We start from the raw sequence: 18,642 nt of genomic DNA, 5'->3' as shown, positions 1-18,642 counted from the left end.
AAAGGCGTGGATATCCAACTAGCTATTAATTTTAAAACATTTCTATGATCTTAAGCCTTTTATTTTATTACAATATTATTGAAGTGAACGCAAACTTTTTCCGTTTAGTTTGAATGGCCTTTTTAATTTTATGTGATCTCATTTTAAATTTGATTTTGTTATTGGTAGCGAAATATGTGTGATAGTTACGGTTAAGTGAACTAAATAAAACTCATTAAAAAAAAATTCTGAAATATTTATTGTTTTCAACTTTTTCTAATGCAAAGAATATTTGCATAGGTGAACGCAGACTTTTTCTACTATGTGTAAGTGCCAATTTGTATATGTGAGTAATGGGATTTGCATTCGGTTGGGTTTCGGTGTGAAACAAATTTCCTAGGAAAAGTTTTAGTTTTGACATTATATAATACTTGCTTTACCTGGTTTGTTCTACATTAAAAAAATCTCATTTATATTAATATACATGCATATATGGGGAAAAGGAAATCCATTATTTCCACGTTAAATGCCTATAGCTATCGATATCTGGTAAAATATCGATCAAACAATTTAAAGTTTATACGCGTTGTCAAGGTGACTTTTCGCACTAAAAAATTATTTTGCTGTTTTTTGTTTGTTCCATTCAGTGTTGAGTTATAGGGTGTTAGCAATGGAAGTCAACAGAGAGAAAACTCGGTACATTTTACAGTGAATGGTGTTTATGGTCGCGATACTGTAACAGCTAATTACGAGCAATTTTTGTTTCGTCGATTTTGCGCAAAAATAATGGATTTCTTTTTCCCGAAACTAATATTTACGTAGAATAAAATAATATAATACTTATAATAATAATAATAATAATAATAATTAAAACAATAATAAAAATAAAATAATAATAAAAACAATAATAGTAGTAAGAATAAAATAGTAATAATAATAACAACCAAAATAAAACTAAAAATAATCAAATAAAAATTCAATATAAAAATATTAAGTCTTAAGCTATAACGGGCTTTTCAAAGAGCGTATGTATGTAAACATGAAAACCATGTGCTAGCATATGCCAGTGGTATGCCATTTGTATCACTGTGGTTATGTCATTCATCATAAGAGCTTGAGAACTTCAGAATATTGTTGGAATGCATTTTTTTAAATATAATCTGGTAGATAATTTCCGGCTTTCCAAGATGACCCTAACAAATACCACTAGCGCAGTGAGAATTTGCCCAGATCTTTCTGAGTCATTTGAATCGAAGCGGGGCTTCCGACAAGGCGATGCCTTATCAGGCAACTTTTTCATCTTGATGATGGAGAAAATTATTCGCGTCACCAATATCGACATCTCCGGCACTAATTTCTATAAAAGTGTCGTGCTGCTCGATTACACTGATGATATTGTTGGTATTACACAGCGGGCAGTCAGTGCAACTTTTTCAGTCTTGAAAAAGAATCTTTTCGAATGGGTCTTGAAGTTAACCAGGCAAAGTAACTCGGGTAAACAACCAAAGAGTCTACGCATATTGGACAGCAGGTTGCGATTGACAATTACGTGTTCGGCGTAGTTAACGACTTTGTCTACCTAGGATCCCGCATTACCACCAACAACAATGTCAGGCAATAGGTCCAGCGAGGAATGACTCTTACCAACCAGACCAATCGTCAGCATGCAGACCCCTGTGTATGCTCGACCGGCTACAAAGCTATCTGGAATGCCCAACCCGCCTATCTGACAAACAATTCGGTTTCAGACGGCCTAGATCAACTGTGGTCGCTATTAGAACGGTGACAAATATAACGCGCGACGACATTAGCGGAGGACATACACGCATGAAGTTCTGTGCAATTATCACGCTAGACGTCAAAAATGCGTTCAATTCAGCGAGGTGGTCAAATATATTGCTGTTCCTAAAAAATCTCTAAGTCCCTGGATATCTAATACGCATAATACGAGGCTGCTTTAGGGATAGAATCTTGCAGTATGATACGGACCGGGATCAGTCCTTGGACGCTCACTGTGGAATGCCATGTTCGATGGAGTACTTGGCTTAGATTTTCCGGATAAAGCAACACTGGTAGGCTAAGCCAATCACATCGCTCTAATGGTCACAGACATGGTCACTAGACCACTTGCACGAGAAGTGTAATGATGCAGTGGATAGAGTCTATGGCTCTCTGCAGCGAGGCTAAAGTTGGCAGTACAAAAAATAGAAGCGGCCCTATTAACTGCGCGAAGAAATAAAGAGTTCATGAAATTGCGGAGAGGGGACCATGAAATACTGTCGCAAGAGGCAATGAACTATCTAGACGTAATGATTGATGCACGGCTCTGCTTTAAGCAACACTTAGCAACTGTGGGCTCCAAAGCAACGGCAGGCAACGGTGCTCTTACAAGAATTCTCCTAAACATAGGCGGACCGCAAGGCGCCAGACGACCCCTCCTGGCCAAGGGTGGTGGATCCAGTCATCTTATATGCTATTATGGGCAGGAGCAAAGCCATCGAATTTAAGACCCGTAGCTCAAGTGCACCGACGAAATGCGCTAAGAGTCGCGTACGGAACAGGACCGTATCAGACGACGCGGTTTGCGTCATCGCTGGAAAGCTCTCAATATATATATTTGTGCAGGAAATGGTACAACTTTATGACAGACAATAAGTAAAGCCGACAGCTGAAGCGAAAGCTTCATTCGTCTGTTAATGGCCCTATAGAAGTATCCCCAAAATTAGCCAATAGGTGACCAGAAGACACGAAGATGTAGACCACTATTTAGCCCAAAATATTGAGTGGTCACGGATGTTTCATGGTGTACCTCCATCGTTTTCACATGGAGGACACTCCCTTCTGTTCCAGCTGCAACAATACACTAAAAAGCGCGGAGTACGTATTTTTGTTCTGCGATCGTTTCAACGAAGAACCCCGAAGCGTTGTTTTGTCGTTAAGAGATACATGATGACTTTCCAAACCTTAATGCTAGCCATTCTCAGCTGCCAAACCATAGTTATCGATATCGGTAGTTCATGCAGCTAAAAAAAAACACTGTTTATAAAGTTCACGCGTGATCATAAGTGGTGAATTTACTAAAACCTCAGTTAGTGTAGATTTAACTTCACTTAAAAAATTGGAAACGGTTACTGAACACGGCAATGTTTGTTTTTGTATATTCTATCTTAAACAGATGTATAACAATTCATCTCCTATATTGGCACATCAAATAAATTATTTTCAAAAATAATTTCTACATGCATTTAATTGTAAAAATTATAAAATTTAAACTAAGACTGAAACTTAAGAATCTAAAATGTGAAGCTTCTTAAGAAAATTTAAGTTTTAGCTAACCGCTAACACAACTTTCCATTTATAGATCGGGTAAAAGATTTAGTTAAGTCAAGTTGTGTAAATTAATTAAATTAAAAAATTTGTAAAATAATACAGGCTGTTCTTCATCATTTACAGCATCGAAATTATGCCGATTAAGATCTGCTATAGGTATTTATAAAGGGTCTTTCAAAAGTAACGCCTGGATGTCAGCAGTGCATAATTCCTAAACGGTACTTTTTTTATGTCATCTTTGACATTTTTTAAGTAGACAGATGTAAAGGGTGATCAATTAAGAGGAGTTTTTTTCATTTGCGTTTTTTTACAGATCGCGCGCAAGTTGTGGCAAACTGTCATCGTGGATTTGTTGAACAGCGTTTGGCATTTCATCATGGAAAGACTCACACCGCAACAACGTCTACAAATTGTTCAACTGTATTATGAAAATCAGCGTTCTGTGACAAATATTTTTCGTGCGCTTAGACCGCATTATGGTCAACATAATCGGCCTGCCTCGGCCACGTCCAGCAAGAAGCATTGAGAATATAGCGGCAGTAGCAGAGAGTGTACGTGAAAACCGCGATGAATCGATTCGGCACCGTTCCAGCAACTTGGACTGTCGTATGGAACAACTTGGTCAATTTTACGGAAGGATCTTCATTTAAAAGCATACAAAATACAGCTCGTACAAGAACTAAAGCCAAATGACCTTCCTGCACGTCACCGTTTTGCTGATTGGGCTCTTCAAAAGATTGAAGAAGATCCGCTGTTTTCGAGCAAAATTTTGTTCAGCGATGAGGCGCATTTCTGGCTCAATGGTTACGTCAATAAGCAAAATTGCCGTATTTGGGATGAAGAGCAACCAGAACAGGTTCAAGAGCTACCTTTACACCCAGAGAAAACAACGGTCTGGTGTGGTTTATGGGCTGGTGGAATCATCGGTCCATATTTTTTCAAAAATGATGATGGCAGCGACGTAACTGTGAATGGTGCTCGCTACCGTACCATGATATCGGACTTTTTGCTACCTGAAATTGAATCTAATGATCTCTACGACATTTGGTTTCAACAAGACGGAGCCACTTGCCATACAGCTCGTGAAACAATGACTTTATTGAGAAGTCATTTCGGAGAGCAGCTGAGATCACGTTTAGGACCTGTGAGTTGGCCACCAAGATCTTGTGATATCACACCTTTGGACTTTTTTCTTTGGGGATTCGTGAAGTCCAAGGTCTATGCTGATAAACCAGCTACGATTGAAGCTCTGGAAGCCAACATTACGCGTGTTATTCACGACATACCAGTCGAAATGCTCGAACGAGTGATTGAAAATTGGACCTTCAGAATGGACCACCTTAAGCGTAGTTGTGGCCAACATTTGAATGAAGTCATATTCAAAAAGTAAATGTCAAAGAATGTCCTTTCAAATGATAAATAAAGGTTTTGAACATAATTTACATTTTTGTTTTTTTTTTTAACTATTGAAAAAAGCACCTCATGATTGATCACCCGTTACAATTTTAAACGAGCAACGCGTTAAAATGATTAAAACTTATAAAAATGGGCGCGTACACCCTTCTCCTATTTGTGGTGTGCGTCTTGATGTTGTTCCACAAATGGAGGGGCCTACAGTTTCAAGCCGGCTCCGAACGGCAGATATTTTTATGAGGAGCTTTTTCATGGCAGAAATACACTCGGAGGTTTGCCATTGCCTGCCGAGGAGCGACCGATATTAGAAAAATATTTATCTTAATTTTGGTGTTTTCACCGAGATTCGAACCGACGTTCTCTCTCTGAATTCCGAATGGTAATCACGCACCAACCCATTCGGCTACGGCGGCCGGAGTAATAGTAATAGTTGGCGGTGGAAGTAATAGTTGGTGAAAAAAATTCAAGAAAATTGCTCCGTCGAGGTTAGAAAAACTGTACGTTCTCTTGGGAATATTGCTGCTACAGCGCAAAGTGTTGCTGAACAAACGTCAACATCGATATCTCGTCGTTCTCAACAATTAGAAATTCATTAATTGACAGTTTGGGTGATTTTATCTGTAGACGTGTTTATGGAGGGTATTTAAATGATGTAATTGTTAAGAGCCGTATTTTGAATAAAAATAATGAAACCTGAAAGAATCAAAATTTTTACATGTTTTATTTTAAAACAACATCTAGGCGCATCTTTTGAAAGACCGTTTATTATGTCCCTACTGAATCTCATATAGGCATATTATGGCCTGGAAGCCTTCAGTGAGCTTACCAAAGTACACGTTATGGAGGCCGATGTCAACAGTTTTAAGCCGACTCCAAACGGCAATTAGTTTTTATGAGGCTTTTTTTCATGGCAGAAATACACTCGGAGGTTTGCTATTGCCAGCGACCGCTATTGGGAAAAAACCTTTTTTCTATCATTTTCCTATTTCATGCACAGAGATTCGAACCTTTCATTTGATTATATAAAATTTGGATAATTTTTTTATGCTTCTGCGCTTAATATTATTTTGGTTACCTATAGTAAAAACTAAAACGCTTTACATTTGTATTTGACAGTATTTGTTATTTTTGTTATCAATAAATTTGTTGATAGGAAATTATAAAAAAATATAAATACTCCATTTCTTATTTCTGTCCTTGACGTTCGTAAACAAATTGTAGCATAATTATTTTGGTAGAATATTGGAAATATTAGGGAAGGGTAATTTTTACGTTATTCGCAATCTGCAATGAAATACGTTTGCAAGCACCACTTACGCGATATGATATGAAAAACGAAAACGCACTTATATTTTTACAGTTGAATGTAGTCGTTCAAACACAGATAAGCCATCATATAAACAGTGAAATATTTCAAAATCTATAAACTTTTTCTTATACATATGCACGTATGTTTCACATATGCCAATTTTATGCACATCTCTTTTGCAGATATAAAATAATGCCCATTCGTTCACAATCACATTAAATCACTTTAAATTAGATGTCAATACATTTATTAACCATTTGACATGGATAGCACTTAAATTTAATTTTTTCTTTAACAAAAAATATTGCATTTCGCGGTGTTTGTGCTGTTATGAAATTTCAACGTGCGACCGTTACGAATACACATTTTACATACAATCAGCTTTACAGACCGCGATACTACTGATTCTCGCCGCATTCGGTAATTTTACACTCATACGGCACAGTGCTTTAGTTGTCACAATACGAATTTTTTTAGTATTTTTTTAAAGCTCAATTAAAACATTCACCTCTCTATGAGTTTTTAACCATATACATACATATGTATGTGTATATTTGCATATGTATGCGCATTAAGGCGGCTCAGCGAAAAATATCAAATACGCTGGCAGTGCACTTTAAGGTCAGTTCGGTATCAGTGTCAGTGAAAAATAAAAAATCGTTTCCTTAGCCTCAAATGCACCTACCTATTCAGACAGGTCCGCCACAGTAGCTTGTTTTATCAACAGTGCTGCTTTAGGGCGTGCTTTGTAATTTATAAATACGTCGTCAACGATAGTTTTGTGTATTTCACTAACAAACTGAAGTCATTCTATTGGCAGTTGTGTTTGATATGGATGAAAAAGGATATATGTGAATTTTTATCACGGTTTGGTACTGATAAGCACTGATACTGAACTGGCACGGCACTGATATATTTAAAGAGACCTTTTCCGGATTATCCTATATGCAGAGGATGTCATACATATACAATTCGTCTAAACGTTTAAGTATACAAGTGTTTGTGTGCATGTTTAAGCGTGCTGTTATTCGAACACACCTGTGAAGTATTTCTGTAACCTTTTTTTGATTAGAACAATTTACACTTGTCATTCCACATCTTTTATGTGTACCTGCTCGTTGAAGATCCAAAATCATCTTGTAAACTTACGCAGACTGTGTAAAGAAGTTCTCATAAAAATGTTGACAGAGTCTTTACGAGATGGCAAACTTAGAAGGCAATTAAGCGTTGAAACGAGTACCCCGGATGTTTTGTTTGTAAGTGATGAACCTGCAACAGGTGTGCCGTGAAAACATATCTTTTTTTCAAAGCGTCACAAATCGAAATTTTGAAAGCTGGTATTTAAGAACTCATCAAGCAGTTTTAGGTGTGATTTGAACTTTTGATTTTTCTATGTATTACATTTTGCTGCTTATTAATGTTTATTCATGTTAAAACAATGGGATAGAAATATAATATTAATTTTCTGATAAAGTTTTTGAAAAAAAAAATATAAATGTATTCCTTTCCAAACTTCATATAACGATTTACAGGCTTTTAAATTTTTTGGAGTACTACAAGTTAAAAACAAAAAACGAGTTACCACATTCCACACTCAAGATCAAAATATTCCTCATTTACCCAAAAGAAAGAATCTCTTTTACCATACGACACCAAAACCAATAGCATTGAAAACGAAAGTTTCGGAAAAAAGAAGTTTCCTTACCATTCACCTGGTTTCTTAAATCCAAAAGAATGTATTTACCCCACGAAAATCCGATTTATCAAAATAAAGCAAAAGTTAGGCAAATTGATAATATCCAATTTACATACAATATGCTTTAATAATTATAATTTTTGCTGAGTTTTTCTATATACATATATAGTAGAAGGAACAAGCTGGATATGGGATATTGTCGTGTCCGTTTTTTAAAACCGAGCTACCAAGATAACTTTGACACACATTGACTTGAATATAATGTGATTAGAAAATACTACATGCACTTGTACATAACGCTTATTTACTTCAATAGTGTCATTAAACATATTCACATGTAATGAGGTACTGTTAATAGATATCGCCATGAATTTTTTACACAGCTTAAAAAAAGAGTTTGTGGTAATTTCTGCATACTTATCTAAATTTTTTTTTCTTTTTTTTTTGGATTATGACACTACTGAAGTAAGTGAGCGATAATATGTATTGAAAATTGTTGTAATCAGTAACGCTCACACGATCATCATTTTCATCATATGGAATACACTTTATCTTATTATCTAGAAATGTTACAAGAGTGGGCTCATTAATATTTGGCGATCAATAAAATGAGTCAGTCATACATTTCCCATTAATCCAGCATATTGGATAAGCAATATTGAACTTTTGAAATCTAAATATGGGAATATAACAAGTTTCAAAAAGAAATAGTTAATATGTGCAAATTTTTACGGTCACATTGGATCTACCACTTGAAAGTAGAGACCTGATTTTAATTATGTAATCAGCGATCTCTAAAGCATATGCTGTAAGATTTTCTATACCACTGTGCATATAGAAAGAGTATTGTACAACGTTCTCCTTTAAAGATGCACCACTCTAATGTGTATGTAAAACCTCGTCAAGTCAACGGCGCAGGGTGGCATTTTTTACATGTATATTATAAAAGAAAGTCAGCTGGAGAAGACCTCTCCTTTGGAATGTGTTGTAAAAATCCGCAATAAATTGACATTATTCGTTCCATTATGTCTGTGCAATATTTTTTATAAAAGCGAACACTTAATTTGTTTCCAACTTTAAGAGCGCCCACCTGCGCATGCTGGTATGGGTGGGTACTTATATAGAGAAATAGCACATTTTTGCTATATCAACGCAAATTGGTTCAATTATTGTTATTTATTTACTATGTATGTATGTATATATGTATATAGGCTGTTGTACTTATGTACATGCATGCTACTAGTTGCTGATAAGATTTTAAGAGAATCTGATAATATTTGACTTGCTATACACATCAGACCGCAAATGTGTCTCTTTATGCATTAGCGAGAATTGGTATTTCATATCAGACGCAACTGGAAGAAACAAATTAGTTTTGAAAGTAATAACAAAAACGCGATACTTTATCCAACGCTTTTTTGATAACAGAAGCTGTTAAAGATATCCCGAAAGTTTAGGAATGTATTTTGATTTTGTGTGCGTGTAGCTAATTATGCGATTATTTTAATTAAGATTTTTTAATGTTCTGGGTTTGATTTCATCTCTTCGCGCATAAAAAGTTAAAACTTATATAAAACTTAGTTTTTATTATTGGTCGCTCCAATGAAGAAATGATAAGTGAATGATTATTTTTGTTATACAGTGTTTGCTCTAACATCCGCATATGTAACTGTACGAGTATTTATGTGTATGAGTGAGTAATTTATTTTACTCATTTTCAGCTGTGTTTGGTCTACAAGCATTAAAATTATAATTTTTGCCTTGAATTGTTTTAAATTAAGTTGGAAAAATATTGAATATACGTAGTGAAGCGTTAAATGTGAATATTACGCCAAAATGGTGTCAAAACTAAAGTCGAGCTGCCATTTGTATATATGCAGCTATGATATTGGCAGAACTATGTAGTAGAATTTTAAATTATTGTACTGAGTTTGCTTTATTTTCTAGATCTTATTTTATACTATTTTAGTGCATTTTATTTTATTTCATTTCATAACTCACTATAAAAATAAGACATATAAACTAAAAATAGTTTCAAAAAATTAGAAACAAAAGATGAATAAATATTTTTAGTAATTATTAAATTTCAAGAAGCTAATTTAATAAGATTTTTTTTATTTTATTTTATCTTATAATTCTTTAAGATTTGAAAAATTATGTAATAACGTAAAATATCACAACATAGGATACAGAAAACTTAGAGCTTTATATAAAATTAGCAAAAAATGTTAAGAAAACGGTATTTCAAAAAAAATATATATATTTATTAATATATAAGTATCCTTCAATAATAATTATTGGAATAATTTAGTTACGTCATCGAAAATTCATATTTCTTTTATGCATATTTGTAATTTTTGTACTACACATTTTCGTAGTCTGTTGTCTTTTTAAGTTATTGAAATAATAAATAAATTCTCAAAATAGGGCAATTCATAACACTCTTTTACAAATCGGACAGATTCGGACAAAAGTTGGCTGACACATTTTTTATTCGGGAATTAAATCAAAATTTCGTGATTTTTGGTTAGACATTAATATTTCAAAATTAATAACACCAATTCAAATAATATGTCATCACACAAACAATCAGCACACTCGCGTATCGGCACCCATGTCACTGTTGACAGTTATGATTTCGAGGTTGTAAAATAATTCGTTTATTTAGGAACCAGCATTAATACCGATAACAATGTCAGCCTTGAAATCCAACGTAGAATCTCTCTTGCCAGCAAGTGATATTTTGGACTGAGTAGGCAATTGAGTAGTAAAGCCCCTCTCGACGAACCAAACGAACACTCTACAAGACTCTCATCATGCCCGTCTTAATGTACCTATAGCGCAGAAGCTTGTTCAGAGATAGATTCTGCGAAAGATTTTTGGATCTTTCCACGTTAGCAACGGCGAATATCGCAGGCGATGGAACGATGAGCTGTATGAGCTTCACGACGACATAGACATAGCGCAGAGAATAAAAATCCCTCGGCTACGTTGGCTGGATCATGTCGTCCGAATGGATACAAACGCTCCGGCTCTGAAAGTATTCGATGCGGTACCAGCTGGTGGTAGTAGGGGAAGAGGAAGGCCACCATCTATATCTATACTCCTAAAGTTCAAATGTTTCTGAGATATAAAATTACTTTAACCCTAGATCACTAAACTTAAATCACTGCTACACTGCTACAAATTGGAAACAAATATATCTTTATATTATTTCCTTTTTTTATTGAAAATAAATGAGTGCAAATTAAGAGAAGTATTATATTAGGAGCTCGGCCAAACATCCAAAAAGGGTGTACGCGCCAATTACATATACCCTATGATAAAGTACCGGGAATGATTAATTTAAACGAACCGTGCACGTGGGAACCGGTCCACATTTTTTCTAATGTTGGTAGGACTGTAAGACACACATCTGTTACTATTTATCCGTTTTGAAGCGTTTAAAAGATGCTGTACGTCGCAAACGGCCGGAAATGTGGGCAAACAATTCTTGGATTTTGCACGATGATAACGCGCCATCGCACCGAGCCCAAATTGTGCTTGATTATTTGATCAGTCGATAGAGGAGATTAAAGAGAATGCGACGAAGGAGCTGAAGGCCATCCCTTGGTCAGCCTACCAGAGGTGCATGGAGGACTGAGTTAAACGTTGGCACATGTGTGTTGCTTCAGACGGGTCATATTTTGAAGGAGATAAAATAAATTTACCTGAAATTTCACTCTGTTTTGTTTTATTTTGAGAAGGTGTGACGGGAAATGTCGAATTCGCAAAACTGCAGACATGCCTAGTCTATTACAATAGATCCAGGGTTAATAGATCTGTGATTTACTAGGTTAGTACTCAATTTGTCACACCCGTCACAAAGACCAGTCACTTTCGCCATAGTTGAGTTTTGAACATTAATCACCATTAATGTTAAGAGCATTACTCTATTGAGCATTCATTAAGCTACAGTGATGAGCACAACTAAGCACATGAGAGTTTTTTTGACGTGATAACGTCTTATAATTCGATGTAGTCGGCTGCACGCACCAAAAAATGCGTCGTTATCTTGCTTATGCGGCGTTACCTTGCTTGAACTGTATGTTATGTTATGTTATGTTATGTTATGTTATGTTCTGTTCTGTTATGTTATGTTATATTATGTTATGTTTTGTTATATTTTGGTTTGTGTGCGTTATTATGTTTATATACATAACAATGATGTGTTTATATATGTATATCTATATACATATATAAAAATGAAATGATGTTCGTTTGTACGCAATTTTTTGGGCCGAAACGAGGCCAATTTTATTCGTTCTTTTTTTCATATTATAGGGATCCACTAGGGGAAGGTTTTTAGCAAAAAAAAATTTTTTTTTAATATTTTCTTCATGTAAAAAAAGAAAAAATCAAAATATTGTACAAAACAAAACTTGCTCGATTCTTAGATTATAGTAAGTTTCGAATCGACATTCATTTTATGTGTACAACTTTTTTTGAATTTTCGTTATTTTTCGATTTGTGTCGTGTTGTAATTAAAGAGTCGAATACCGAAATTTCAAATGATTCGAATGAAAATAATGTTTCAACTCAATTGAGCAATGCTTTCCTTGACCAATTCTATATGGAAATGAATGCGTTTGCAAACGATGTTTTCGGCTATGAACAAATGTTGGAATCGAATGAAAAAGGAGAGAAACGCGAAATGATAAAAAAAATTCTTGGAAAATTTAAAATGAATGGTGCTTCATTGGAAAAATTCAAAGGTAATAAGAACAAACAGAAGATAAAGTTAGAATTTGAATTTTTAGATTTATTTTGTTTATTTCTCATTTTTTCAGAAGTATAACACAGAACAACTCATTCCAACTCTGATTTTGAAAGTAAATTTTTTGGTTTTGAGGAAATTTGTTTATTGTTGCTATTTGTGAAAGCGTAGATATTTGTAAGTATTTGACTATAATCCTAAAAGTTAATGGAATACCACTATGACACATAGACAACATTTTTTCAAAGAGGTTTTTTTCAAAAATTATAAAAAAAATTTTTTTCAAAAATTTTGAAGAAATAAAGTAAAATAAAAAAAATTCGAAAGCATGAAATTTTTTCAAAACCAAATTTTCTTCAAAAAGATAAAAGAAATTTCTTCGAAGAGGTGTTTTTCTAAAATTACAAAAAAAAAATTTGAAAAATTTTAAACAAATAAAATAAAATAAAACTTTTTCAAGGGTATGAAATTTTTTCAAAACAAAATTTTCTGAAAACCAAACAAAATTAAAAAAAAAAATGGTGTTTTCAAAGCATTTCATATTCCACTATTAATAGAGAATACATTTTTTCGAGGGGGTGTTTTTCAAAGCGGAAAAAAATCTTTTTTAACAAATCAATTTAAACTTTTACAAAAGTATGAAATTTTTTCAAGAACGAAATTTTCTCAAAAAAGTCAAAATAAAAAAAAATAGTTTTTTCAAAATATTTAATTTTCAGCAATTAACTGAGAAGAAATTTGTTAGAGCGAATTGTTTTTCAAAACTTAAAAAAACACTTTTTAACCAAAAAAATAAACCTTTTTTCAAAAACAACAGGAATGATAACATTGCCTAACAATTTCTGCACTTTTGCACAGTCTAAAGAGGCATTGACACAGAGTGTATTTCCAAACATAGTTCAACATTACAAAAACCACGATTGACTCAGCGAAAGAGCAATTTTAGCTGGGAAAAATAAGGACGTTAATGATATAAATTCAGCTATTTTAGATCAAATACCTGGTGACATAGTTGCGTATAAGTCAATGGACACTATTACTGATCAAGATGATTTGCCAGGCTTACCATCTCATAATTTACGATTAAAAATTGGAGCACCGATTATTATGCTGCGCAACATTAATGTGCCACGACTTTGCAACGGTACCAGACTCGCTGTGAAGAAGTTAATGGGTAACATTATCGAAGCAACAATTTTGAAAGGGAAGTACAAAGGAGAAGACGTTTTGATACCCAGAATTCCACTGATTCAGACGGATTTACCATTCGATTTCAAACGTTTGCAGTTCCCTATTCGCCTTGCCTTCGCTATGACAATTAATAAGGCGCAAGGACAGTCTCTACAAATGTGCGGTATTAATTTAGAAAACCCCATTTTTTCTCATGGACAATTATATGTAGCTTGCTCACGAGTAGGCAAACCATCGTCATTATTCATTTACGCGAAAGATGGAAAAACCCAAAACGTTGTCTACCAAAAAGTGTTACAATAAAGTTCGAATGAAATTGTATCAAAGAATTTGCTTTGTTTCGTATTAATTTTATTCTCTTTCAGCAAATCATTGAATTTTTCGCCTAGCGAAGCGGGCGAGGGTACGCTAGTATATTTATATTATTGTTGTTATGTTTATATAGAAATAAATATGTATAATAATGATGTTTATATATGTTATTATTATGTTTATGTATTTATTTGTACAACGTACGTATGTACAACAATAATATTTATATAATGATATATAAATATAAATAATGATATATATTATATATACTGAATTTATAATTAGTGACGACTAGTTGTTAATAATACCTGTTGTTTTAATGTTTTTATTATTAATTTATTATTATATATGAAGGAAACAATGTATTGTAATATTTACCACATACCTTATAAGATATGTTGTATACTAATATATATAATATATGCATACATACATATACTTTGGTGCAATTTTCATAGTCTAATATACATATGTTGAGAATAGGATGATGATAGGAAAAGTAGGAAATGAAATTGAGTGTTTCGAGTGTAATGTGTCTTGAAAAAGTCAAATCGATGATGGTGCCTCTCAGTGTTGTTGACTTATTAACGTCTGATGCACAATCGAAATTGAACATATCTTTCATGAATTTGATAAATGTTTCGTAATTTTTCACGTTTGTGTAAATGTAACTTGATCAATTCCATTGCGATTCCATTTACCTCCTTCTCTATATCCATACAAAATATCTATCAAACAAATAAAATTAAAATTTTCTTTGGAAAAATGCAACCATTCCATCAGTATTTTCTTATGACGTTGTCACGTTAAACTATCGTCAGTAAACCGACTTTGCAGACAACCTCTTTTTTAACATTATATTTACAAAGTTTTTCGAATCAAAAAGAATTTGTTGCGAAAGAAAATGTGATTAAAAATTAAATAAAATGATTTTTTAGCCGCTTAAGTTTTCCACTTTGTTTACTAAAAAATGTTCACCCATAACTCAACTTACGTATGTAGGCTTTAAGCAGATATAGACGAATTTGTTATGTGGTGTCAAAAATAACAACTTTCTTTAACACTAGAACTACGAAGATTTACCATATACCTATTTCAACTAACCGGTCATTTTGACCGGTTTTTTTGTTTAACTACACAAATCAGTAGAAATTTAGAAATAAAACTAAAAATTCATAAGATAATTAAATTTTCAAGCAAAAGAAACATATTTTATTCATTTATTGTATATAGTTCCATTAGCAATTTCAGTTTGCTGATCTTCACTCTCATCGGAATAGGACGGAAATCTTACACTTCCTCTTTTACATACCTTGAGTATGTTCTCCTCTTCACTATCACTGGATACATAGACTTTCCCTTTATCAAACTGGACCGCTGAAATATTTGTTGATTTGCAGACAACTTCGGATATATCTTCGCATATATTTGTTATATCCTCAAGAAATTTTAGAATGTGACGCCATTTTCAGGGTAATAACTTCTAACTGAAAACTATAATTTTATTTCCCTTTCTAATAATGAAAAAAATATTCAATCAGAAACCACTTACAATGTATGCAAGAATAATGTGAGATTATAAACAAATATAAAAAATATTCAATTTATTGTCATTTGCAACTTACACGGTAAGTAAGAATACTAAATTGAAATGTTTATATGCTACGATTTATGATAACTTATCAGTATAGGGGTTACAGACTGACTGTAGAAATTGTATTCATATTACGGATTTAGTATAACTGTATATACCATATTACAGTTATAGAAATTTTCGCATAATATATGGAAAACGCAAAATCTTTGAATTCCGGGAATTTTTCATATTCAAAAAGAATATTTCAAGAATATACAAAAAGTATTCATGCTATTTTTATGACCGATCAAAATGACCGGTTCGTACTATGCCGCGCCTGTCTGGTCGCCTGGAACCAGTGATACGCAGTGGACGAAGCTTCAGACCTGCCAGAATACTGCCATCAGGACCGCGACAGGATGTCTTCTGATGTCCCCTATCAACCACCTACACGACGAGGCGCACATGCTCCCGCTTAAGGAGCATAACAAAATGCTCAGCAAGCAGTTTCTGCTTGGGTGTCACCGTAGGCCTCACCCATGCAGACACCTGCTTGAGCCTGAGCCACCTCCCAGGCACATCAGGAGACACTTCCTCAATTACGTGGACGAGATCCAGGACAAAACGGACAGACCTCTCCAGGATCAGACAGTATACAGACAGGCTATTAACGACATTCATCGGGAGACACTCACCACCTTCCTAAGCTCCCGACCCCCGAATGCCGTTATCGGAGTCCAACCACCACCTATTGCAGACGAAGAGCTCCAGCTTCCCCGAGAGTCCCGCGTAATCTTGGCACAACTACGTTCTGGATATTGTAGCAGGTTAAACTCCTACCTATCCAGAATCGACCTCGACATACTAAACATATGTCCTGCATGTGAAGGTACCCCGCACGACACTAACCACCTCTTCACATGCCCCATCAAACCCACTCATCTAACACCCCTCTCCCTCTGGACCCAACCCGTCGAAACTGCCAGTTTCCTGGGCCTACCGTTAGATGAGCTAGACGAAGACGACCGGTAATTTACACTACACTGACAGGGCGAAGATACTGCTACAACAACAACAACAACAACAACCGGTTCGTATATTTAGGTATAACACATAGTTAACTCTGAAAATTGGAAGCGTAAGAACAAAATAATCTATAATATTATTCTATACAAAAATTTAATAAAAATCAGGACATTATCGAAAAAAATGTAATTGGAATATTTAAGAGGAAATGGGAAATAAATGTTCCAACCGGTCATTTTGATCGGTTCGTAGTTCTAGTGTTAAGGGGGTGGTAGGGTTTAGCGCTAAAAAAAAAACACTTTTTTTTTAATTTTTTACAGAAATATGGCTTAAGGTACTTTAATAAAATCAGTTGCATGTTATTGTACATCTTTTCAATAAGTTTTTAAAAAATATTAATAATAAAATATTGACAAATAAGCCTATGACAGAGTTTTTTTGGAGATATGTTTTTCGAGAGGTGCTCTGCGGTGCCAATCGGCATTCGTCGTAGAATCATCTGAAACTAAAAAAGTCGAATTTTTCAGTTAAAGTATGACGTAATGCTCCCCCCCATTAATAACATTTTTTTTTTCATTTTTGTATAATAGTTTTGGTGGCAAAAAAACGTAAAATGAGCATTTTTGGCGAAAAATTTCGCCATATTTGTAAGTGAAAAACAACCTTAAAAAAAACAGTGGGGGGGGGAGGTATTTTTGATTTAGAAAACGTGTGCCAAATTTGAAAAGAATCGGTTGAATAGTTTCGGAGTTGTGATTGGCACCGACTTTTAAGAAGTCGTTTCGGGAAAAACGCGTTTGAAAAAATGACTCTGAAAAACTATCGATGCTCCGCATTCGAGGTAGAGTGCCTACAAAGGCTATAACTTTGAGAGTTCTGCTCCGATCCACTTAAAATTTTGACACAACATTCTTGAAATGATTTACTATAAGATGAGTGAAGAAAAAAATTTCGATTTTGTAAATTCAAATAAAACAAAGCTCAAAATTTAGATACAAATTTATTGAAACTTTCGTATAAAGTTTGAAAAAGTTTAGTTTTCGTTAAAGCATGACCAATGTTATACAAAAAAAATGTTAACTCCAAACACATTGTAAATATTAAAAAACAAATTATTATGCACTTAATTATGCCCGTCAGTGTATGTATGTAATGCACTATTAAGAAAAATAATTAGAGGTCATAATCAGCAAAAAAAGTATTATGCGAATTCATATTATTATGAACATATAAAAATATGTATGTATGGATATGAAAGTATTTTAATATAATTAACATATGCAAATTTTCCAATATGTTTGCAACATTTATGCAACTAAAGCATATGGTGGGCTTCTTAAGAAATTCAATAAGAAGCTTAGCATTAATATTGACAATTTCATTATTTAGCTTACCAATAATAAGATTGAAAAACTGCCAATTTGTTTGTATCTACGTTTTCTTTTTTAACCGCAATCGCAATCACTTATTTGACAACTTGCATCGTCAGCAATCAATGCACGACAAACCGCACATACATCATACATACATACGCAAGTAAATATTTATGCACATGTACATACATACGTGCATACACACGAGTTAAAATCAAATTGTAGGAGTTTACTATTTTTTGCAAATTCTTAATTCATAAATATAGATTGTTCCCGCAAATTATAATAATTGAATCTTTTTTTTCTGTAGTTTTTGCTGATTTAAATCCCGCTTTCCAATATTCACTTCGTCTTTTCACTACGAGAGCAACAGCGCTCATCCGGCAACAAATTGCAACTGAATCTGGCCCAAGACCGTGCCAATGTGACTTGTAGACTATTATTGTAGAGTGCTAAGAAAACCCTAGGGGAAAAATCGTGAAAAGCAGAACTGTTGTAAGTCGTGGCAAAGTACAATAACAAAACAAAATTAACCACAATTTTAGACAAAAAAGTGAGAAAACACAACTGAAAATTCAGGCATACACAGTTGTACATACATACATACACGTACTATACATACATGACTCTGCAGCAAAAATCATTATTAACCAAGTATAGCGGCAAAAAAAAAACAAAAGT

General features: G+C 34.0%; 1 protein-coding gene across 5 annotated transcripts in view; it reads right to left on the bottom strand.

The window, feature by feature from the left end:
* LOC129247019 (protein quick-to-court) overlaps positions 1 to 18,346 on the bottom strand; it is a 63,736-nt gene extending 45,390 nt beyond the window's left edge. For 4 of the 5 annotated variants that reach the window (XM_054885855.1, XM_054885856.1, XM_054885852.1 and 1 more), the window contains exon 1: positions 17,983 to 18,346. The gene's annotated coding sequence lies outside the window, so the exon portion shown is untranslated. The remainder of the gene's footprint in view (positions 1 to 17,982) is intronic. The other variant, XM_054885854.1, reaches the window with a different exon arrangement.
* Positions 18,347 to 18,642: the final 296 nt, after the last annotated feature.

The sequence above is a fragment of the Anastrepha obliqua genome, chromosome 5 (genome assembly GCF_027943255.1).
Source record: "Anastrepha obliqua isolate idAnaObli1 chromosome 5, idAnaObli1_1.0, whole genome shotgun sequence".
Lineage (NCBI taxonomy): Eukaryota > Metazoa > Arthropoda > Insecta > Diptera > Tephritidae > Anastrepha > Anastrepha obliqua.
Note: the sequence above shows the minus strand (reverse complement) of the source record. Positions and strands in the feature narration are given on the sequence as shown.